At 47.3% G+C, this 26,169-nt stretch overlaps 1 protein-coding gene across 1 annotated transcript in view; it reads right to left on the bottom strand.

Moving 5' to 3' along the window:
• LOC142251574 (discoidin domain-containing receptor 2-like) overlaps positions 1–26,169 on the bottom strand; it is a 174,551-nt gene that overhangs the window by 92,194 nt on the left and 56,188 nt on the right. The window contains exon 2 of the mRNA XM_075324502.1: positions 9,651–9,757. The gene's annotated coding sequence lies outside the window, so the exon portion shown is untranslated. The remainder of the gene's footprint in view (positions 1–9,650; positions 9,758–26,169) is intronic.

Genomic DNA, 26,169 nt, shown 5'->3' with positions numbered 1-26,169 from the left:
TTACATATGTACAGCCGGTATAACCTGGGCATCTCCTGTATATAATTATATATGTTCAGCCGTTATAACCTGGGCATCTCCTGTATATAATTATATATGTACAGCCGGTATAACCTGGGCATCTCCTGTATAGAATTATATATGTACAGCCGGTATAACCCGGGCATCTCCTGTATATAATTATATATGTACAGCTGGTATAACCCGGGCATCTCCTGTATATAATTATATATGTACAGCCAGTATAACCTGGGCATCTCCTGTATATAATTATATATGTACAGCTGGTATAACCTGGGCATCTCCTGTATATAATTATATATGTACAGCCGTCAGCCGGTATAACCTGGACATCTCCTGTATATAATTATTTATGTACAGCTGGTATAACCTGGGCATCTCCTGTATATAATTATATATGTACAGCCGGTATAACCTGGGCATCTCCTGTATATAATTATATATGTACAGCTGGTATAACCTGGGCATCTCCTGTATATAATTATATATGTACAGCTGGTATAGCCTGGACATCTCCTGTATATAATTATATATGTACAGCCGGTATAACCCGGGCATCTCCTGTATATAATTATATATGTACAGCTGGTATAACCTGGGCATCTCCTGTATATATTTATATATGTACAGCCGGTATAACCTGGGAATCTCCTGTATATAATTATATATGTACAGCCGGTATAACCCGGGCATCTCCTGTATATAATTATATATTTACAGCTGGTATAACCTGAGCATCTCCTGTATATAATTATATATGTACAGCCGGTATAACCCGGGCATCTCCTGTGTATAATTATATATGTACAGCCGGTATAACCTGGGCATCTCCTGTATATAATTATATATGTACAGCTGGTATAACCCGAGCATCTCCTGTATATAATTATTTATGTACAGCCGGTATAACCTGGGCATCTCCTGTATATAATTATATATGTACAGCTGGTATAACCCGGGCATCTCCTGTATATAATTATATATGTACAGCCGGTATAACCCGGGCATCCCCTGTATATAATTATATATGTACAGCTGGTATAACCTGGGCATCTCCTGTATATAATTATATATGTACAGCCGGTATAACCTGAGCATCTCCTGTATATAATTATATATGTACAGCTGGTATAACCCGGGCATCTCCTGTATATAATTATATATGTACAGCTGGTATAACCTGGGCATCTCCTGTATATAATTATATATGTACAGCTGGTATAACCTGTACATCTCCTGTATATAATTATATATGTACAGCTGGTATAACCTGGCATCTCCTGTATATAATTATATATGTACAGCTGCTATAACCTGGGCATCTCCTGTATATAATTATATATATGTACAGCCGGTATAACCTGGGCATCTCCTGTGTATAATTATATATGTACAGCTGGTATAACCTGGGCATCTCCTGTATATAATTATATATATACAGCTGGTATAACCCGGACATCTCCTGTATATAATTATATATGTACAGCCGGTATAACCTGGGCATCTCCTGTATATAATTATATATGTACAGCCGGTATAACCTGGACATCTCCTGTATATAATTATATATGTACAGCTGGTATAACCTGGGCATCACCTGTATATAATTATATATGTACAGCCGGTATAACCTGGGCATCCCCTGTATATAATTATATATGTACAGCTGGTATAACCTGGGCATCTCCTGTATATAATTATATATGAACAGCTGGTATAACCTGGGCATCCCCTGTATATAATTATATATGTACAGCCGGTATAACCTGGGCATCTCCTGTATATAATTATATATGTACAGCTGGTATAACCTGGGCATCTCCTGTATATAATTATATATGTACAGCCGGTATAACCTGGGCATCTCCTGTATATAATTATATATGTACAGCTGGTATAACCTGGGCATCTCCTGTATATAATTATATATGAACAGCTGGTATAACCTTGGCATCCCCTGTATATAATTATATATGTACAGCCGGTATAACCTGGGCATCTCCTGTATATAATTATATATGTACAGCTGGTATAACCTGGGCATCTCCTGTATATAATTATATATGTACAGCCGGTATAACCTGGGCATCTCCTGTATATAATTATATATGTACAGCTGGTATAACCTGGGCATCTCCTGTATATAATTATATATGTACAGCCGGTATAACCTGGGTATCTCCTGTATATAATTATATATGTACAGCTGGTATAACCTGGGCATCTCCTGTATATAATTATATATGTACAGCTGGTATAACCTGGGCATCTCCTGTATATAATTATATATGTACAGCTGGTATAACCTGGGCATCTCCTGTATATAATTATATATGTACAGCCGGTATAACCTGGGCATCTCCTGTATATAATTATATATGTACAGCCGGTATAACCTGGGCATCTCCTGTATATAATTATATATGTACAGCTGGTATAACCTGGGCATCTCCTGTATATAATTATATATGTACAGCCGGTATAACCTGGGCATCCCCTGTATATAATTATATATGTACAGCTGGTATAACCTGGGCATCTCCTGTATATAATTATATATGAACAGCTGGTATAACCTGGGCATCCCCTGTATATAATTATATATGTACAGCCGGTATAACCTGGGCATCTCCTGTATATAATTATATATGTACAGCTGGTATAACCTGGGCATCTCCTGTATATAATTATATATGTACAGCCGGTATAACCTGGGCATCTCCTGTATATAATTATATATGTACAGCTGGTATAACCTGGGCATCTCCTGTATATAATTATATATGAACAGCTGGTATAACCTTGGCATCCCCTGTATATAATTATATATGTACAGCCGGTATAACCTGGGCATCTCCTGTATATAATTATATATGTACAGCTGGTATAACCTGGGCATCTCCTGTATATAATTATATATGTACAGCCGGTATAACCTGGGCATCTCCTGTATATAATTATATATGTACAGCCGGTATAACCTGGGTATCTCCTGTATATAATTATATATGTACAGCCGGTATAACCTGGGTATCTCCTGTATATAATTATATATGTACAGCTGGTATAACCTGGGCATCTCCTGTATATAATTATATATGTACAGCTGGTATAACCTGGGCATCTCCTGTATATAATTATATATGTACAGCCGGTATAACCTGGGCATCTCCTGTATATAATTATATATGTACAGCCGGTATAACCTGGGCATCTCCTGTATATAATTATATATGTACAGCCGGTATAACCTGGGCATCTCCTTTATATAATTATATATGTACAGCCGGTATAACCTGGGCATCTCCTGTATATAATTATATATGTACAGCCGGTATAACCTGGGTATCTCCTGTATATAATTATATATGTACAGCTGGTATAACCTGGGCATCTCCTGTATATAATTATATATGTACAGCTGGTATAACCTGGGCATCTCCTGTATATAATTATATATGTACAGCCGGTATAACCTGGGTATCTCCTGTATATAATTATATATGTACAGCTGGTATAACCTGGGCATCTCCTGTATATAATTATATATGTACAGCCGGTATAACCTGGGCATCTCCTGTATATAATTATATATGTACAGCTGGTATAACCCGGGCATCTCCTGTATATAATTATATATGTACAGCCGGTATAACCTGGGCATCTCCTGTATATAATTATATATGTACAGCCGGTATAACCCGGGCATCTCCTGTATATAATTATATATGTACAGCCGGTATAACCTGGGCATCTCCTGTATATAATTATATATGTACAGCCGGTATAACCTGGGCATCTCCTGTATATAATTATATATGTACAGCTGGTATAACCTGGACATCTCCTGTATATAATTATATATGTACAGCCGGTATAACCCGGGCATCTCCTGTATATAATTATATATGTACAGCTGGTATAACCTGGGCATCTCCTGTATATAATTATATATGTACAGCCGGTATAACCTGGGCATCTCCTGTATATAATTATATATGTACAGCCGGTATAACCTGGGCATCTCCTGTATATAATTATATATGTACAGCCGGTATAACCTGGGCATCTCCTGTATATAATTATATATGTACAGCTGGTATAACCTGGACATCTCCTGTATATAATTATATATGTACAGCCGGTATAACCTGGGCATCTCCTGTATATAATTATATATGTACAGCTGGTATAACCTGGGCATCTCCTGTATATAATTATATATGTACAGCTGGTATAGCCTGGACATCTCCTGTATATAATTATATATGTACAGCCGGTATAACCTGGGCATCTCCTGTATATAATTATATATGTACAGCCGGTATAACCTGGGCCCTTCTAGTATATACTGTATACACACCACTGCTGGATAGGATGACTATCTCCAGAACTGCTGAGTGTGCATGACGCTCTATATATAGGATCGGCTCCATCTGATTGACAATTCTCAGAATAAATGTAACCTTGGTCCCGACCTTCTATAAATATCCCCTCCTGACCGCTCTGCAGTGTAAGACGTCTCAGTGTTGTCTTAGGATATTATGACACTATCTGATACAATATTTATATTATACGATGTGTCTCTATATTTGTACAGAAAATAAGCTTCAAAGCAGACGGGTCACCGGGTCACAAATCGCCAGCTTTTACTTTCATTTTATTCCCGCTGCGCTCCCCAAAATTCCATTTTTTATGATTTTCTTTTTAAATCTGCCATATAGTTCCAAAAATAATCACCTTTTTATTTAGTGCTGATTTATGATCTTTATCAAGGGGGTGTTAGTCACTCAATAATAATGCAGAGCAGCCTAAAGCCCCCCCCCCAAAAAAAAATAATTAAATCCTGTAAGCCCCACCCCCTTGTAAACAAAAAACTAAAGAAAGAAAGAAAGAAAAATCATCCCTAAATAAACAGCTCCATATTTCTGGAACCATACGGTGGATTTAAAAGAAAAAAAAAAGAAAGAAAAGAAAACAAGAACGAATTACACAGAGAAACAGCAAGAATACAATAACAGCAAACACTATAATGAAATGTTACCTCCTGTGTTATACTCCAGAGCTGCACTCACTATTCTGCTGGAGCAGTCACTGTGTACATACATTACATTACTGATCCTGAGTTACCTCTTGTATTAAACCCCAGAGCTACACTCACTATTCTGCTGGTGCAGTCACTGTGTACATACATTACTGATCCTGAGTTACCTCCTGTATTATACTCCAGAGCTGCACTCACTATTCTGCTGGAGCAGTCACTGTGTACATACATTACATTACTGATCCTGAGTTACCTCTTGTATTAAACCCCAGAGCTACACTCACTATTCTGCTGGTGCAGTCACTGTGTACATACATTACTGATCCTGAGTTACCTCCTGTATTATACTCCAGAGCTGCACTCACTATTCTGCTGGTGGAATCACTGTGCACATACATTACTTATCCTGATCCTGTGTTACCTTCTGTATTATACTCCAGAGCTGCACTCACTATTCTGCTGGTGCAGTCACTGTGTACATACATTACATTACTGATCCTGAGTTACCTCATGTATTATACTCCAGAGCTGCACTCACTATTCTGCTGGTGCAGTCACTGTGTACATACATTACATTACTGATCCTGAGTTACCTCTTGTATTACACTCCAGAGCTGCACTCACAATTCTGCTGGTGCAGTCACTGTGTAGATACATTACTGATCCTGAGTTACCTCTTGTATTATACTCCAGAGCTGCACTCACAATTCTGCATGCTTTGTTTGAAAATAGTTGTCAAACATTCTTCCAGATTCCTTTTCTGCAGGGGTCAGTTAGTTTTTCGTGTTCTAAGGGCAGATTCCTATATGTAAATCAGCAGAGCAAGCACTAAATAAACAGTGAACAATCAGAGAATGCTGCAGATTTCAGCTCTGAAGCCTATAGGATTATGAGTACAGCTCTGGAGGCTGTAAAGGATCAGCCCATGAAGTAATAAAATCGCCATATGTGTGGGGTTCGGGAATCATGAAAAGGGTATATCTAATAGAGCTGAATGGGTTAACCTCCGTCTGCGTCACACAGTTTTTCTAACCTCCTCCCCCACTGCAATTAAACTTTTTTTTTTTCCGGAAACTTCTCTGGGCCAGATGAAATGCATGCTTGGCCCCCAGCCCAGCTGGATCCATTCACTGCCAGTGAAAATTCCTGGAGTGGCTGATTACCACGCAACTTGGGGGCAGGGATCGGGGAGAAAAGCCCTGGCCCTTCTCTCGGCTCCATCCAGGGCCTGTTCTGCGCTGGGATGGAAAGTTTTGGGTTTTTCGCTGCTCCCTTGGTGCAGGGGGAGATCCTCCCTCACACTCTATTCTCCTGCAGCCTCTTTTGTTCCAGTGTGTACAGTATAAGGCAGGATACACAGGATCATGTTCTGCAGAACTTCTGCAGAACCATATGTGGACCCTTAGGAATGCTGAGACTTGTGGTGCTGAAGCAGATGTGGAACACAAGCGACGGATTTTATGTTTTTTTGTTTTGTTTTTTTACTGACAACGCCGTTTCTTTAAGGAAAAGCTCTATATGGGCCTGCCCTTAAAGAGACAGCCCAATCAGCACAACCTCTATGCAAATAGTCTATTAGAGGCTGCTCTGATTGCCTCTCCCTCTTTAGGATCTGGTACACCCATGGTGCCATGTTATATCTCGTCTATTCAGAATGGGGATGGGGGCGCTGCTTTGTTTTTTTACTGACCACACTGTTTCTTTAAGGGTAAGCTCTATGTAGGCCTGCCCTTAAAGAGACAGCACCATCAGCACAACCTCTTTGCAAATAGTCTATTAGAGTATATGGATATCAAATAATGCCAGAGTGGGGATGGGAGCGCTGCTTTGTTTTTTTACTGACCACACTGTTTCTTTAAAGGTAAGCTCTATATGGGCCTGCCCTTAAAGAGACAGCGCCATCAGCACAACCTCTATGCAAATAGTCTATTAGAGGCTGCTCTGATTGCCTCTCCCTCTTTAGGATCTGGTACACCCATGGTGCCATGTTATATCTCGTCTATTCAGAATGGGAATGGGGGCGCTGCTTTGTTTTTTTACTGACGACACTGTTTCTTTAAGGGAAAGCTCTATATAGGCCAGCCCTTAAAGAGACAGCGCCATCAGCACAACCTCTATGCAAATAGTCTTATTAGAGTATATGGGGAAGGGGGCGCTGCTCTGACTGCCTCTCCCTCTTTACGACCTGGTACACCAATTGCGCCATGTTATACCTTGTCTATCCAGAGTGGGGAATGGGGCGCTGCTCTGACTGCCTTTCCCTCTTTAGGACCTGGTACACCCATGGTGCCATGTTATACCTCGTCTATCCTGAGTGGGGAAGGGGGCTCTGCTCTGACTTCCCCTCCCTCTTTAAGACCTGGTACTCGAATGGCGCCATGTTATACCTTGTCTATCCAGAGTGGGGAAGGGGGCGCTGCTCTGACTACCTCTCCCTCTTTAAGACCTGGTACTCGAATGGCGCCATGTTATACCTTGTCTATCCAGAGTGGGGAAGGGGGCGCTGCTCTGACTACCTCTCCCTCTTTAAGACCTGGTACTCCAATGGCGCCATGTTATACCTTGTCTATCCAGAGTGGGGAAGGGGGCGCTGCTCTGACTGCCTCTCCCTCTTTAAGACCTGGTACTCCAATGGCGCCATGTTATACCTTGTCTATCCAGAGTGGGGATGGGGGAGCTGCTTTTGTTTTATTACTGACGACACTGTTTCTTTAAGGGTAAGCTCTATGTGGGCCTGCCCGTAAAGAGACAGCGCCATCAGCACAACCTCTTTGCAAATAGTCTATTAGAGTATATGGATATCAAATAATACCAGAGTGGGGAAGGGGGTGCTGCTCTGACTGCCTCTCCCTCTTTAGGACCTGGTACACCAATGGCGCCATGTTATACCTCGTCTATCCTGAGAGGGGAAGGGGGCGCTGCTCTGACTGCCTCTCCCTCTTTAAGACCTGGTACTCCAATGGCGCCATGTTATACCTTGTCTATCCAGAGTGGAGAAGGTGTCACTGCTTTGTTTTTTTACTGGCAACGCTGTTTCTTTAAGGATAAGCTCTATGTGGGCCTGCCCTTAAAGAGACAGTGCTGTCATCACAACCTCTTTGCAAATAGTCTATTAGAGTATATGGATATTAAATAATACCAGAGTGGGGAAGGGGGCGCTGCTCTGACTGCCTTCCCTCTTTAGGACCTGGTACACCCATGGCACCATGTTATATCTCGTCTATTCAGAGTAGGGATGGGGTCTCTGCTTTGTTTTTTTACTGACAGACGCTATTTCTTTAAGGGTAAGCTCTATGTGGGCCTGCCCTTAAAAAGATCCTGTTATCAGCTCAACTTCTTTGAAAAAGTCTATTACAATATATGGATATCAAATAATACCAGAGTGGGGAAGGGGGTGCTGGTCTGACTGCCTCTCCCTCTTTAGGACCTGGTACACCTATGGCGCCATGTTATACCTCTCTATCCAGAGTGGGGATGGGGGCGCTGCTTTGTGTTTTTACTGACGACGCTGTTTCTTTAAGGGTAAGCTCTATGTAGGCCTGCCCTTAAAGAGACAGCACCATCAGCACAACCTCTTTGCAAATAGTCTATTAGAGTATATGGATATCAAATAATGCCAGAGTGGGGAAGGGGGTGCTGCTCTGACTGCCTCTCCCTCTTTAGGACCTGGTACACCAATGGCGCCATGTTATACCTTGTCTATCCAGAGTGGGGAAGGGGGCACTGCTCTGACTGCCTCTCCCTCTTTAGGACCTGGTACACCAATGGCGCCATGTTATACCTTGTCTATCCAGAGTGGGGAAGGGGGCACTGCTCTGACTGCCTCTCCCTTTTTAGGACCTGGCACACCCATGGCGCCATGCTATGCCTTGTCTATCCAGAGAGAGGAAGGGGCGCTACTTTTTTAATTTTTTTAAAGAAACAGCGCCACCTTTGTTTATGGTTGTGTCAGGTAGTGCAGTCTGTTTCCATTCCAATAAATGAATCTGAGCTGCAATACCTGAAAAAGCCTATCTGCAAGGGTGGCGCTGTTTGGAGAGAATAAATAGGAGATACTTTTTTGCAAATCCTAATAAGGAAAAGTGATTAAATGGCATAAAAAAAGGTCCTCAAGTTACCCCTCTTCCTAAGAGGACTTGACATCACCATCATATATAGTACCCATTGACTGTGGTGGCCCCCTACCAGGACACGACACGACTGACGACTGATGGCACTGAGCATTATATCGGGGCAGAGGATGATGGGTGTAGTAGTATGTATTACTATTTAGTAAGATGTTCTGCAGCAGCTGGCACCTCGCCCCATTCTAGTAAATATAAAACGATATACGGCGGACTCATATTTATCCTCCTGTAAACATCTCTGCAGAATTAGTCATCTCTATTCCCTGCCAGCAACCAGTTTTACCTAATCGCTGCCATATCCATTTCCTCTTAAAGGGCCCATATCCGATAAACCAATGAATTTTATAAAGATCCGCTCATCCTGAGCTCACTGGTTAATAAACGGAAATCAATAGTAGAGACTGAAACTGAAACAGAAAGTGGAGGAAACAATAAGGTAAGTCGTAGCTGGTACCTACCTCAACTCTCGTCAGACCCTCATGTCTGAAATAAGGGCACGATTTCCTGGGGAGGCCTGTTCCAATAAAGTCGAGACGTCCACTATATCCTGTAAAATCCGGGATTCCTATATATAAAAAAAAGAATTAAAATTATATTCCATTATTTATGTTCTGTAGACTTATAACACTGCTCGAGATTTTAGCGTTACTGGCCCTTTAAATATTTCCTTTAACTCAGCACAGTCCATATGGGAAGGGGAACTAGGAAAGGGGAACGTGCAGCTTTATCAAAAATTCATCGTCGCCCAGGGAGAGGGTGGAGCAGGGAGGCCGGAGCTCCACATCAGGTCATCGCTGTACCGCGGCCCAGATTTGGGAAGCAGAAATAAATCCGCGCTCGCTCTGCTACGCGTTCGCACTTTAGACAACATTTCACGTCTACTAAGTCTACTAAGTCATGCGATCAATTTATAAATGGCGGAGGGAGGGTGGGGGCATCTGCTGGGCTAAAAATAGTGGGCAACCATTGGTCAAAAATATTCTCAGACAAAGCAGGAAGGGGCGGGGTTCTCCAACAGGAAGTACTGCCCACTCTAGCAAAAGCTTCACTGCAAAGCATCATGGTTCCAAATTTAAAGACTATGATAACAGATTTTAGGGGAACTTTTTGTGCACTGTTACCCTAAAACCACATTGATGTATATCTGCTAATTTTTTTTTACATTCCCTTTAAGGATATATATTGGAGTGGGATTCCGCCTTTAATTACATAGTCTGTATGGTTAATGACCGTTAAAATCAAGCACCATAGCTAAAATTTTAGTACTGTGTTTCCTTGAAAATAAAGCAGGGTTTATCTCCAAAAAGAAAGCAGACACCCCCTAAAAGAATCGCACTTAGCAGACCCCAAATAATTAGAGTTGGCAGGTGAATGGGCTCTCACATACAGATCTGCATCGCTGTTGGCTCCCCCGGTGACTGGAAGCAGTATGACTCTTGTGGAGTGATACCGGTACCTGATCTGTGTGTGAGAGCCGCAGTGCCACATCAAGGGACCTGACAGCAACGCAAATCTCTGTGTGAGAGCCCATCCACCATCAGCACTGGCCAACTGTAATTGTTTGGGGTCTGGTGAGTGCTATTTTTTTTCTTTTTTTTTTGTGGGGGTGATGAAGAGCCCTACTGTGTTCTTTAACTCTTAGCTGCTTGTCACTTCTTTATAAAACTGCAGCTAGGGCTTATTTTTGGAGTAGGGCTTATGTTTTAAGCATACTCCAAAAAGCCCCCCAAATCCTACGAGAGCCTTTTTTCAGAGTAGGTCTTAGCCCAAAATAAAAAAAAATCCTCCTGATGCTACCTGAAAAAAGTCAATAGGTTGCTGTTGACGGATCTGATTTTGTGTATTTCATAGATTAATCACAGTGTTTTCAGTTTCTTCTATTAAAGGGGTTCTCTTTTGGGGAGGAATCTCGTTTTTGAGGTCATCTAGGCTTCCAGTAAAATGTTTTACACTTTCCATATACCTCCAGAGTACTTGACAATATGGCACCAAGTACCAAAAAGAACACCCTACTGGCTATCCTTGTAGTAATTTCACGGCGTGACCTGTCAGAATGTTTTTTGGGACATATAGAGGCACTATGTCCTGCTCACACTTGAACCCATAACTTCTGAAGTCCAAGAGGATGGAGACCCTGTTATGTGACAATGGCTCCATTGTAGTTTATGATTGTCCAATTATAGGCCATGAGATTGTGGAGCAAACACCACCACTAGTCACAGGGCCACAGAAAAAAATGGCCGCACTGGCTAAGTTACAGGTAGGTAACAGGTTCCTAATTTGCCGGGAGGTCTATGAGTTAACCTAAATGAGGCTGCTTGGCCATGGCCCGCAAGCTATTTGGTGGTCGGGTTGAAGTCAAACTACCCATGGAGATTAGGCTACTACAGGGCATGATGGAGTTGAAGAGGCCTAATTAAGGTCTAGCGTGTGGCTTTTCATCTGAGACGTAGACATTTTGGAAGTATAGGTTAGACTGCCAGCTATCAGGTTGGCCAAGTTTGTGGGTTGGAGGTTTAAAGACCTAATGGATCCATCTAAGCTCTGTCCTCATTTTTCCACTGAGATTAGAAAACTGTGGCTCGACGCTGAAGAAAATGGGTCTTGACTAGCAATACCAAACACAACCTGTGGATGGGCGTGGTGCTGTTTTGGAAGAAAATAGACTTGGTTTTTGTTAATATTGAATGACTACTTCAGGTTGTAGATGGTTTTTATCATTCTACCCCTTATAATATGCAGGATCCTCCACAAGTTCTGAAAATCTTTGGATGGAGAATGACGTCAGTCCGTTCAGCTGTCAAAATAGTTCTGAAAAGGACAAAGTGTTATATTACAATATTACATCAGTTTCCACTTAGCCCTAGAGCCGAATCGTGAGTGGAACCTTCGTCAAGACTCCTGGTTCTCCAAGGGATATTCACATTCACAGAATGTGACTTGGGTTATGGGACTGGATACATTTGTGAAGAAGTTTCAGACCAAACCCAACACTCACAACAGAGGAAAACCATTTAACGTAAGAAGAAACCACAGAGAGACCCACTGGTACCACCAGGAAGCCAAACCAGGAGATAACTTCACCATACTGATTTTCAATGTTGGCTTGACTCTGCCTAAATTGGGGTTCGAAGCCTAAGGAATCTCTCCCAAACCCACACTTGGAGATATGTTCCTTCCGGATTGAATCTCAGGTCATAGTCCCCAGATTTGGCTGAGGATACCCTGTAGTAATGGCTTAAGGAGATGTAGGAGCACATTAGGAAAAAAACAAGGAGTCAACACCGGGAGGGCCGGCTAAACCAGAAAAGCAGTAATAAACCAGGAGTAACAGGAAGACCCCGTCAAAATGTTTAGACATCACTAGGGTCAAGCTCACGATTAGCATATTGGGTGGCACGGGGCGGTCGTTGTGGGTGAGAGATTGACTCTGGATGCTTCGGCATGCTACATGGAGTGACTGGCCCTGGATGGGTGTGTGGACTTGTGCCGTGTGTACTGTGAACCCATGCAGGCTGCATACTGCCGCTGACGTGGGCTGGCCAGGACCAGATGATGACAACTTGTACTCAAAAGGAGACCAACAGATAGTTTCAAACTACACTTTAGTCGATGGTTCATTCTTGTAGTAAGTTCATACTCCAGATATCGAGCACATATCTTCCAGCACGTTGTAGTTCTACAAGACAGGTTCACACAGTCTAAGTTCCCGTTGGGTTGCTTCAGATCTTAATTGTCCTGTGAGTCCCATCGCAACCTTGGTCTTCTTGCCTTCCTGTAGTCCCACGTCCAGTCTCCTTAAGGGTCCCAATATGACCGGCGTAAAGCTCATGGTCCCCGTCGTCAAAAAGGAAACTGCTTGGGTCGTCGACTATGTTCACACGCCATTTAATATTAACGTGGGTGTGAGGCAAATCCCGGGATATGAAGATGAATTATGACTCCAGTCATAATCCCTCATCACTCCCTGGCAGTGCCCCCTCCCTTCTTGTTCTCAGTGTTCCACTTACACCTCCATGGCCATGTCCTGTGATATGGAAATTAGGTGGTGTGGGAACAATGGACACAGGATGACTCCCTGCCGTCACCCTGTAGTAGGAGCTGCTAGCTAGTTAGCAAGGCTATGGAAATAGCCAGACAGAACGACTCCAGTAAAAATGGTTCATATCTCGCAAGCCATATTTCCGATAAATATGGCAACCATAAAAATGGTGTCTCTGCATGCGGACGATGCCGGCACACCCTTTTTATGGGAGCAGGACATTGGGAAATGCCCCAGGCGTGATATCAGCCAATGGGGAACTGGCAGACAGGTCATGAGTCCCCTCGTTCTGTAGCTAAATTCATAACTGTCACAATGAGAGCATTGGCGTCCGCCTACGACGCTCCCAGGCAAAGTTATAGCCAAAATCCCCTTTCTGGATAATTCTGACTAAAAGCGGGGGGGAGTGGCAGTGCTCCCTCTGAGGTCACTAAGGTAGGAGGGGACCTGGATCTGCCCAGGTTGATAACCCTACTTCGGCCATTTTCCAGTGTTCTTTCGCTGGGGGCACGTGTAGGAAACATCTGTGGGAGTTCCTGGAAACCTGGTCTACAGCGCCCCCCTGTGGCCAGACGCAACAAGGTAACTGATTGAATTGCATACCTGTTTGAAAACCATGCTTTATCTGTAACTGTACTCTGACATATGTATATTCTGTAGATTCCCTATTGTATATATTGTAGTTTCTAGTGTGCTTTAGGCTGATTAAATTATATAATTAATCTTGGGCTGTTCTGTTATCTCGATCTTGAATCCCACGTCTGTGTGTTCGGCTAATAGTTACCGTAAATCGGTTGGTGGCAGCGAATTGTGCCAAGGATTATTGTGGGGAGGCCAGTGAGATTCGGGGAGATTTTATATATTCCGCCCGCGGAGGTCGGGGGAATATATACCTTACTCTCACCGGGGACCCTTCAATAATCGGCATAAGTAGTATAGCGGCCTCCTTGCTTATGGTCGGGCAATTCCATAATTGGCCTGACTATAAGAGGGGCGCTAGAGAGCGCGTCACGTGCTCTGTCTGTCGGTCGGGAGGTATAAAGGAGGGGTGACCCCCACTTGTTACCCCCCGATTGTGACGTACTGGTAGCCAGCGCGGGGGATTTCTGAGTGACCCCCCCGGTGGTTTGTGACATATTGGTGGCATAGCGGTGGGATCGAGATAATAGTGTGTGTGAGTGTGAGACCCATACTCCCAGACACTAAAGACTGCCTGCAGCAGCTGTGGCTGCTGGGGTCTTCAGACTAGCTCAACACTAGAGTGTCAGAGTGCAGATACTGTAAGGTGTGTGGAGGCATCAGGTGTCAGTTCTGTGTCAGTGACCAAAAGTCTGCAAGAATGGCTGATGGCACCAGGAGCAGAGCTATGCAACTGGCCAATGCTAAGGCAGGAGCCGAAGAGAGGGAGGACGGTGCTGTGGACAGCAATGAGGAGGTTGCCCACGAGTCCTCCAGGAGCTCGACGCCAGAAAACCGTTCTGCCGAGGACATTGCACAACCTGGCAATTATGGACAAGATGAGGAGCAGCTCACCCAAGGTTCCTCAACGAGCCAGATGCCAGCCCTCCGCTCTGAAAGGGACAGTGAATCGCCTAGCTCTGCAGCGGGCCGCAGATCACCACGTGCCATTCCACCGAGCCTAGGAGGCTCGGATAGCCTTCTTCAAATGGCTATGGCCCTTCTCCAGGCTGGAGACCAGAAGGGCTACAAGGAACTCCTGGCAGAGCGCAGGGCAGAGCGGCAGGCAGCGCGTGATGCTGAGGCTGCGGAGCGGCAAGCAGCGCGTGAAGAGCGCCAGGCAGAGCGTGAGGCTGCGGAGCGACAGGCAGACCGTGACTACCAGCTGCATCTAGCCAAGCTCCAGCCCTCATCAGCCACACGTGACCTTCAAGACACCAAACTTCCAAAGGTCCGTGTTGAGGACTTCCCAGTGCTGGAGAAGGATGGAGACTTGGACTCTTTCTTGACTGCTTTTGAACGGACTTGCTTGCAGCACCATCTGGACAAGGACCAGTGGGCCAAATACCTGACCCCCCGTTTAAGGGGTAAGGCCCTGGAAATCCTTGGGGACTTGCCTGCTGAGGCAGATCAGGGCTACGACACCATCAAGCGGGCCCTGATCCAACAGTTCAACCTCACTCCGGAGTCCTACCGCAAGAAGTTCCGGACCCTGCAGAAGGGACCAAAGGACTCCTGGGCTGACCACCGGCGGGCACTTGCCCGAGCTGCCGACCACTGGACCCAAGGCCTGCAGCTTTCCACCGGACCAGAGATCCTGGACTTGGTCATCACGGAGCAACTCTTGTGGAACTGCCCTGAGGATCTCCGCCAGTTCATCCGAGACCAGAAGCCAAAGGGGTCCACGGCTACAGCTGCCCTGGCCGATGACTACACCAACAATCGGGCTCCTGAAGCCAGGAGAGCAGCCACCAGCAGCACCTGGAGAGGGGGTAAGATGAACTCTGCGACTGCCCCACCTGCCCCTAGACTGCAGGGGGTGTCCCCCTCAACTCCCCTCTCCAGGCCCGTGGCAGAACCAAGACGGTGCCACCAGTGCAACTTACCTGGACACTTCAAGGCCATGTGCCCTCAGCGTCCCAAGGCCCCGGCTCCGTCCCCGTCCCAAGGGCCGCCCAAGGTGTATTGTGTGGGTGGGGGTGGTGGTAGGTCCCTGGACAGCTTCCAACCTGTCACCGTCGGCCGGTCTGTGACCATGGGACTGCGAGACAGCGCCTCGGAGGTGACTCTGGTGCGGCCTGAGATGGTGTCCCCCCAAGACTTGATCCCTGGAAAAACCCTCGCTGTCTCCGGGATTGGAGGCATTGACCCGGCGCTGCCTGTTGCTGGCATTTATGTGGACTGGGGCGCAGGGCGAGGGGTGAGGGAGGTGGGGGTAACTGATCGGATCCCTGCAAACGTGCTACTTGGGACAGATTTGGGGCAGATAACCTCCCAGTTTGGGCCCCAACCAAGGGCTGAACCTTCAGCCAGTACTGTCATGCCTCCGGACAATGTTAATGTGTTATCTATGAATGATGTAAGGGAGGAGGGAGTGAACTCTGATATTTCTGCTTGCATAGACACCATAGACACACACGCAGCTGCAGCTGTGACAGGGGAGGGGGTCAGAGAAAGGTGTGACAATGCCTCTACAAGTAACCAGCCTGTGAGCTGGGATCTGTTGCCCTCTGCAGGGATAAGCAGAGAGCAGGGTGCTGCAGGGGGAGGACCAGTGTGTGGGGTGGGGGCTACCACAGCAAATGTGGGGTCCCCAGAGATTTCACAGCGGGGTTCTGTTGCTGCAGGAGGGGAACAGGCAGGTGAGATTGGGGCCGGTCCAGGAGCGGAAGTGCTCCCAGGTAAGATCTCGGTGCATGGTTCCCCCACAACCGGGGTGTCAGGAAGCCAGGTAGGTCTGCCTGAACCGGCGACTTGGTCAGGAACGGAGGAGGAGCAGGCACGACCCACGGTCGCAGCGGCTGTGGCCGCTGTCACCCGCAGTGGGAGTGCTGGAAGCCAAGGGGCCTCCCGGAGGTCCGATAGCTCTTCCCCTTCTGACCAAGTGGCAGCCGAGTCAGGTGGAGGCCAGGACACAGGTCCCGGGGTACGGACTGAAGATGTGACAGTCTCGTCGATTCTGGCCACATCTAGTCAGGGGTTTCAGGCAGCGTTAGAAGCTGACGACAGCCTGAAAGCTCTTAAGGAGCAGGCGGCACAGCCTCCCTCGGACTCGGACCCGGAGCGAGTGGTCTGGGACCAAGGACGGCTGTACCGGGCCACGGTCCAGCAGGGTTCACCGGAGGCGTGGCCCAGGGACCGACAGTTGGTGGTACCCTATCCGTTCCGGACGGAGTTGTTGCGGATCGCACATGAGATTCCGATGGCCGGACACCTAGGGATCGCTAAGACCAAGGCCAGGTTAAACCAGCATTTCTACTGGCCAAAAATGGGGGCCGATGTGGCTGCCTACTGCCGTTCGTGTGAAACCTGTCAGAGAGTGGGGAAGGCGGGGCCACGCCCCAAAGCCCCACTAGTATCTCTGCCAATCATCGATGAGCCTTTCAGGAGGGTGGCTGTGGATCTGGTCGGCCCGCTGGCCATCCCCAGCAGCTCCGGGAAACGCTTCCTACTGACGGTAGTGGACTATGCCACCCGGTACCCAGAAGCAGTGGCCTTGTCGTCCATTCGGGCTGACAAGGTGGCCACCGCATTGCTGGAGATTTTCTCCCGAGTGGGTTTTCCCCAGGAAATGCTCACTGACCGGGGGACCCAATTCATGTCCCAGCTGATGGAGGCCCTCTGTAAGCAAGTCCAGGTGCGACATCTGGTGGCCAGCCCGTACCATCCACAGACTAATGGCCTGTGCGAGCGGTTCAATGGCACCTTAAAGCAGATGCTTAAGATGTTGGTCGACTCCCATGGGCGTGACTGGGAGCGGTATCTCCCACACCTGTTATTTGCTTACCGGGAGGTTCCACAGGCCTCAACAGGATTCTCACCGTTTGAGCTCCTGTACGGGCGACGTGTGCGGGGCCCCCTGGCTCTGGTGAAAGAGGCTTGGGAAGGGGATTTGGCCACCCCTGGAGTGTCGGTTATCGAGTATGTCATGCGCTTCCGGGACAAAATGCAGGCCTTGACGCAACTGGTACACGACAATATGGCTCAAGCCCAGGCCGATCAGAAGCGTTGGTACGACCAGAACGCTTGTGAGAGGACCTACCAAGTGGGTCAAGAGGTGTGGGTACTGGTCCCCGTACCACAGGACAAGCTTCAGGCAGCCTGGGAAGGCCCATACCTCGTGTACCAGCAGCTCAACCCTGTGACGTACCTGGTCACCCTGGACCCTGCCCGTGGAAGGCGGAAGCCCTTCCATGTGAACATGATGAAGGCACATCATGAGCGGGAGGCATGTGCGCTCCCCGTGTGCAACCTGCCCGAGGAGGGAGAAGCGGAAACCCTCTTGGATATGCTAGCCCAGGTTAGGGCAGGCGGATCCATTGAGGATGTGGAGGTTGGCCACCAGCTCTTGGAGGACCAACGGTCCCAGCTGTGGGCCACCCTACACCCCTTCCGGGGGTTGTTTACCAACCAGCCCGGAAGGACTGACTTGGCTGTCCATCACGTGGACACTGGGGATCATCCCCCGATCCGGCGTTCAGCATATCGGGTCTCCCTGGAGGTGCAGCAACACATGCGCCAGGAGATTGACGAGATGCTGAAGCTGGGGGTGATCCAGGCATCCAACAGCGCTTGGGCCTCGCCTGTAGTCCTCGTCCCTAAGAAGGACCGAACCACTCGGTTCTGCGTGGACTACAGGGGGCTCAATGCTGTCACGGTCGCCGATGCGCACCCAATGCCACGCATCGATGACCTGCTCGATCAGTTGGCCGGGGCTCAGTACCTGACCATCATGGATCTGAGCCGGGGATATTGGCAGATCCCCCTGACTCGCAAGGCCAGGGAACGCTCTGCCTTTATTACCCCATTTGGACTGTACGAGTCCACGGTGATGCCATTCGGGATGAGGAATGCCCCTGCCACTTTCCAGCGGATGGTCAACACCCTGCTCAAGGGACTTGAAGGGTACGCGGCCGCGTACCTGGATGACATTGCCGTCTTCAGTCCCACCTGGGAGGACCACCTAGAGCATCTAGCACAGGTGCTCAGGCGGATCCACCGGGCAGGTTTGACCATCAAGCCGGGAAAGTGTCAGCTGGCCATGAGCAAGGTCCAGTACCTCGGTCACCGGGTAGGTGGGAGAACACTGAAGCCCGAGCCTGAGAAAGTGGAAGCCATCGCATCCTGGCCCACCCCCAGGACCAAGAAGCAGGTGATGTCCTTCTTGGGGACCGCCGGGTACTATAGGAGGTTTGTTCCATGCTATAGTAGCCTGGCAAAGCCCTTGACGGACCTCACCAAGAAGAAGCTGCCCTCTGCAGTCGATTGGACAATGGACTGCGAGACAGCCTTCCAGGCCCTAAAGGACGCCCTGTCCAGCCCGCCCGTGCTACAGGCAGCCGACTTCACGCGGCCGTTTGTAGTACAGACCGACGCCAGTGACTTCGGCCTCGGTGCGGTGCTCAGCCAGGTGGACTCTGCGAGCCAAGAGCACCCAGTCTTGTACCTGAGCAGGAAGCTGTTACCAAGGGAAGTTGCCTATTCCACGATGGAGAAGGAGTGCCTGGCCATAGTGTGGGCCCTGCAGCGTCTGCAACCCTATCTATACGGGCGCCACTTCATCGTGGAGACGGACCACAATCCCCTCAGCTGGTTGCACACCGTCTCTGGGACGAATGGGCGATTGTTGCGATGGAGCCTTGCGCTCCAGCAATACAACTTCACCATTCGCCACAAAAGGGGCCGTGACCACGGTAACGCAGACGGGCTGTCCCAACAAGGAGAGGTCGCGGACGGGCGCACGGGGGAACACCGGAGTGTGCTGCCCCCTAGCGCCCTCAAAAGGGGGGAGGTGTGAGGCAAATCCCGGGATATGAAGATGAATTATGACTCCAGTCATAATCCCTCATCACTCCCTGGCAGTGCCCCCTCCCTTCTTGTTCTCAGTGTTCCACTTACACCTCCATGGCCATGTCCTGTGATATGGAAATTAGGTGGTGTGGGAACAATGGACACAGGATGACTCCCTGCCGTCACCCTGTAGTAGGAGCTGCTAGCTAGTTAGCAAGGCTATGGAAATAGCCAGACAGAACGACTCCAGTAAAAAATGGTTCATATCTCGCAAGCCATATTTCCGATAAATATGGCAACCATAAAAATGGTGTCTCTGCATGCGGACGATGCCGGCACACCCTTTTTATGGGAGCAGGACATTGGGAAATGCCCCAGGCGTGATATCAGCCAATGGGGAACTGGCAGACAGGTCATGAGTCCCCTCGTTCTGTAGCTAAATTCATAACTGTCACAATGAGAGCATTGGCGTCCGCCTACGACGCTCCCAGGCAAAGTTATAGCCAAAATCCCCTTTCTGGATAATTCTGACTAAAAGCGGGGGGGAGTGGCAGTGCTCCCTCTGAGGTCACTAAGGTAGGAGGGGACCTGGATCTGCCCAGGTTGATAACCCTACTTCGGCCATTTTCCAGTGTTCTTTTGCTGGGGGCACGTGTAGGAAACATCTGTGGGAGTTCCTGGAAACCTGGTCTACAGCGCCCCCCTGTGGCCAGACGCAACAAGGTAACTGATTGAATTGCATACCTGTTTGAAAACCATGCTTTATCTGTAACTGTACTCTGACATATGTATATTCTGTAGATTCCCTATTGTATATATTGTAGTTTCTAGTGTGCTTTAGGCTGATTAAATTATATAATTAATCTTGGGCTGTTCTGTTATCTCGATCTTGAATCCCACGTCTGTGTGTTCGGCTAATAGTTACCGTAAATCGGTTGGTGGCAGCGAATTGTGCCAAGGATTATTGTGGGGAGGCCAGTGAGATTCGGGGAGATTTTATATATTCCGCCCGCGGAGGTCGGGGGAATATATACCTTACTCTCACCGGGGACCCTTCAATAATCGGCATAAGTAGTATAGCGGCCTCCTTGCTTATGGTCGGGCAATTCCATAATTGGCCTGACTATAAGAGGGGCGCTAGAGAGCGCGTCACGTGCTCTGTCTGTCGGTCGGGAGGTATAAAGGAGGGGTGACCCCCACTTGTTACCCCCCGATTGTGACGTACTGGTAGCCAGCGCGGGGGATTTCTGAGTGACCCCCCCGGTGGTTTGTGACAGTGGGACCTTGATAGTTAAGAGGCCTGGCCACTAGAGTGCTGTCCTCCAGCTCCTATTATTTGGTGCCACTCCATTCGAGGATCGATCTGTCGTTTTAATGCTATTCACGCTTCTCGTCTTTGTCAACACTCAAGGTTCACACTATCTGGTCTTCTGTCTCCTCTCCTACTCCACAAACCACCCACTGTATGCGACCTTCACGACTGACCGACTGTACATCCATCACTTTCACTCACTTCGTCTTCACTGCCTCTCCCAGAATGAACCGTCACTTTCCCTTTTATTTGACCTCTCCTATGGTGGGCTAATCCCATCACTTAACTGTTACTGACCCTGCAGTTCGGCAACTTCCTAAACAAATGCTATACAACATATTGCCATGTACAATACTTACTATACCTTACATTATCAACACACTATAATTCACATGACGCTATCTACACAAAAGACGAAAGACATTCACATTACATCACATAACAACACAATGACGCAAATGGTGTCTTCAGGGGCAGGAAGATAACAACAACAGACCACCACTCTTACAAGTATGCAGAACAATGAACTCGAATACTTGTCGGATGTTTCTTAATTCAAGAGTGACGTCACCTGAGCAGGACATGATTATGGAAAACCAACATGGACAATGGCCACAAATGGTAGAGAAGTACCCGCTCATGTAAGTCGAAGGAGGACACCTCTATTACAGTTTCTGAGCTTCAGTAGAAGAAGCTGAGGAACGGAGGACACCTCTATTACAGTTTCTGAGCTTCAGCAGAAGAAGCTGAGGAAAGGAGGTCACATCTATTACAGCTTGAACTTCAAAAGAAGAAGTTGAGGAAAGGAGGACACCTCTATTACAGTTTCTGAGCTTCAGCAGAAGAAGCTGAGGAAAGGAGGACACTTCTACAACAGTTTCTGAGCTTCAAAAGAAGAAGTTGAGGAAAGGAGGACACCTCTTTTACAGCTTGAGCTTCAGTAGAAGCTTAGGAAAGGAGGACACCTCTATTACAGTTTGAGCTTCAGCAGAAGAAGCTGAAGAAAGGAGGACACCTTACAGTTTCTGAGTTTCAGTAGAAGAAGCTGAGGAAAGGAGGACACCTCTCTTACAGTTTCTGAGTTTCAGTAGAAGGTGAGGAAAGGAGGACATCTCTATTACAGCTTGAGCTTCAGCAGAAGGTGAGAAAAGGAGGACACTTCTACAACAGTTTCTGAGCTTCAACAGATGAAGTTGAGGAAAGGAGGACACCTCTATTACAGTTTCTGAGCTTCAGCATAAGAAGGTGAGAAAAGGAGGACACCTCTATTACAGTTTCTCAGCTTCTGAAGAAGAAGCTGAGGATAGGAGAACACCTCTATTACAGTTTCTGAGCTTCTGAAGAAGAAGCTGAGGAAAGGAGGACACCTCTATTACAGTTTCTGAGCTTCTGAAGAAGAAGCTGAGGAAAGGAGGACACCTCTATTACAGTTTCTGAGCTTCTGAAGAAGAAGCTGAGGATAGGAGGATACCTCTATTACAGTTTCTGAGCTTCTGAAGAAGAAGCTGAGGATAGGAGGACATCTCTATTACAGTTTCTGATCTTCTGAAGAAGAAGCTGAGGATAGGAGGATACCTCTATTACAGTTTCTCAGCTTCTGAAGAAGAAGCTGAGGATAGGAGGACACCTCTATTACAGTTTCTGAGCTTCTGAAGAAGAAGCTGAGGAGAGGAGGGCACCTCTATTACAGTTTCTCAGCTTCTGAAGAAGAAGCTGAGGATAGGAGGACACCTATTACAGTTTCTGATCTTCTGAAGAAGAAGCTGAGGATAGGAGGACACGTCTATTACAGTTTCTGAGCTTCTGAAGAAGAAGTTGAGAAAAGGAGGACACCTTGATTATAGGTTGAGCTTCAGTAGGAGAAGGTTTAAAGGAGGACACTTCTATTACAATTTCTAAGCTTCAGCAGAAGAAACTGAGGAAAGAAGGATATATCTATTAGAGTTTCTGAGCTTCAGCTGAAGAAGATATGACTTTGAGGAATCTCTCTAAATTCTCCATTCTCCAATGCAACTCATTCGCGATCTCAAAGTAAAGGCCGCTTTACACGCTGCGACATCGCTAAAGAAATGTTGTTGGGGGTCACGGAATTCGTGACGCACATCTGGCCGCTTTAGCGATGTCGTTGCGTGTGACACCTACGTGCGATCGAAAATCGTCGCAAACACGTGCAAAATCGCTAATCGTTGACATGCTCCCCTATTCCCAATTATCGTTGCTGCTGCAGGTATGATGTTGTTCGTCGTTACTGCGGCAGCACACATCGCTACGTGTGACACTGCAGGAACGAGGAACCTCACCTTACCTGCGGCCGCCGGCAATGAGGAAGGGAGGAGTTGGGCGGGATGTTACGTCACGCTCATCTCCGCCCCTCCGCTTCTATTGTGACGTCACTGTGACGCCGAACGTCCCACCCCCTTTAGGAAGAGGATGTTCGCCGCCCACAGCGACGTCGTCCGGGAGGTAAGTCAACAAGAGGTTTCCGACTTTGTATGCCACGGGCAACTAATTGCCCGTGACGCACAAACGATGGGGACGGGTGCGATCGCTCATGCGTTCGCACGATATATCGTCCCATGTGACGCCGCCCTAAGGAACATCTACGTAAACCTAAACATTTAGAGAGATCAAGGTGGAAATTTGTAGAAGTGTGAAAGTATTGAGCTTACCCCTCACACCATGAAGAAAAGCTTCAACAACTGTAAAATATATGGAAATAATTAAGGTTCCTGGAGGTTCTCAGAGATGACAGCTCTAGAATAAATCTAGAATTCACAACATGAACTTTTCAGGACTGATGAGGATGAAGCATTCAATGAATGGTTTGATGGCAATAAACTGTAGGTCACCGGCCGGGTCAGTATTGACATCTGGAGGAAAATGTGTTATGTTACCCAGATGTGCATCTCCTCCTGATTTCTCCAAACATCTCCGAGGATGACGCTCCACCATCCATGCATCTGCTGGAGATAATCAGTCCCAGGAAACCGAGGCAAAAAAATCTGGACATCACATTTTAATCATCGAGAGCTTTCCTTCATTATAATGGGAGACGTCAAAAGAAAACCATCTGTACGCAACATGCAGCAATCCGGAACGAAAATCTGGATATTCACAATGCAAATAATAAATAATAATAATAATATTTCTATAAAGCCAAAATATTCCGCAGAACTTTACAATCGAAGGGGGACATGGGCAGACAGGAGGAGTGAGGGTCCTGCTCGAAAGCTATAATCTATAAGAACATGGAGGGGGCACCATAGGTAGAACGTGCCCATCATGTATGGTCCAGCCATCATTATAAATAGGAGTTTTCTTATAAAGCTTCATTAGCCATCATCAGCAGGATCTAAGGAGAGATATAAAGTGTGGTAACGATGTGACTGTGGAATAGTGAAGGACAAGGGGCTCCTATTGTCGCGCAAGATACCTGACCCTAGGTATCCCTACTGCTGGGCCCTTGGTTCCCTCACCATCCTAGATAGGTTCCGCACCTATGCACCGAGCTGGATACCTGACCCTAGGTATCTCTAGTGCTGGGCCCTGGGGTCCCTCACCGCCCTAGATAGGTTCTGCACCTATGCACCGAGCAGGATACCTGACCCTAGGTATCCCTACTTCTGGGCCTTGGGTTCCCTCACCGCCCTAGATAGGTTCTGCACTTATGCACCGAGCCGGATACCTGACCTTAGGTATCTCTAGTGCTGGGCCCTAGGTTCCATCACTACCCTAGATAGGTTCTGCACCTATGCGCCGAGCAAGATACCTGACCCTAGGTATCCCTACTGCTGGACCCTGGGTTCCCTCACCACCCTACATAGGTTCTGCACCTATGCACCGAGCAAGATACCTGACCCTAGGTATCCCTACTTCTGGGCCTTGGGTTCCCTCACCACCCTAGATAGGTTCTGCACTTATGCACCGAGCCGGATACCTGACCCTAGGTATCTCTAGTGCTGGGCCTTGGGTTCCCTCACCTTCCTAGATAGGCTACGCACCTATGCGCCGAGCAGGATACCTAAACCTAGGTATCCCTAGTGTCGGGCCCTGGCTTCCCTCACCACCCTAGATAGGCTCCACACTTATGCACCGAGCCGGGTACCTGACCCTAGGTATCCATACTGCTGGTCCCTGGGGTCCCTCACCGCCCTAGATAGGTTCCGCACCTATGCGCCGAGCAGGATATCTGACCATAGGTATCCCTAGTGCTAGGCCCTGGATTCCCTGACCACCTTAGATAGGTTCCGCACTTACGCGCTGAGCAGGATACCTGACCCTAGGTATCCCTAGTGCTGGACCATAAATAGGGAACGGGTGGGATAATAATAATAATAATAATAATTTTATTCATTTATATAGCGCTATTAATTCCACAGTGCTTTACATACATTGGCAACACTGTCCCCATTGGGGCTCACAATCTAGAGTCCCTACCTGTATGTCTTTGGAGTGTGGGAGGAAACCAGAGAACCCGGAGGAAACCCACGCAAACACGGGGAGAACATACAAACTCCTTGCAGATAGTGTCCTTGGTGGGATTTGAACCCAGGACCCTAGCACTGCAAGGCTGCAGTGCTAACCACTGAGCCACCGTGCCGAGCTCTTCGTCAACCCCACTAAACACCAAAGGAAGACACAAGGAGGACACTCAGGGGAAAAAGCATGAACTACTTATTCACAGATGACTCAGGTAGAAGTTCAGCAACTATACCTTATATGAGTACAAGCCACCTACTTGCAACCAGAGCTAGAGTGAACTGAATAATATCATCAGCACCAGCCCAGGGAAGATGGGAGTAGTTAAGCACCAAGAGAATACTGATGATCAGCAGCTGGGTGGAAGGTGAAATCCTGCTGAGTCCAAAAGGTGGAGAGATGAAAATCCGGCAGGAAAGCTCCCTATACCAATGAATACTAACAGCAGGAACAATAGAAAATCAGGGAGCATTTTGAGCAGCAAAATGCTGTGACCTTCTATAGCCAGAAATCACATGTCTGTCACCTATGACACACCCATGATACCTATGCTGTCCCTCATGCTAGAGGACCCAAGACTATCCCTAACGTCCAGATTACCCTTGACGGTGGAGGTACCGGAGTCCCATGCCTTACTATACTCCTATACTCCTGAGTAAAGCTGATCTGTTTCCCC

The sequence above is a fragment of the Anomaloglossus baeobatrachus genome, chromosome 9 (assembly GCF_048569485.1).
Source record: "Anomaloglossus baeobatrachus isolate aAnoBae1 chromosome 9, aAnoBae1.hap1, whole genome shotgun sequence".
NCBI classification, from domain to species: domain Eukaryota; kingdom Metazoa; phylum Chordata; class Amphibia; order Anura; family Aromobatidae; genus Anomaloglossus; species Anomaloglossus baeobatrachus.
This window is presented reverse-complemented; position numbering and strand designations above follow the sequence as displayed.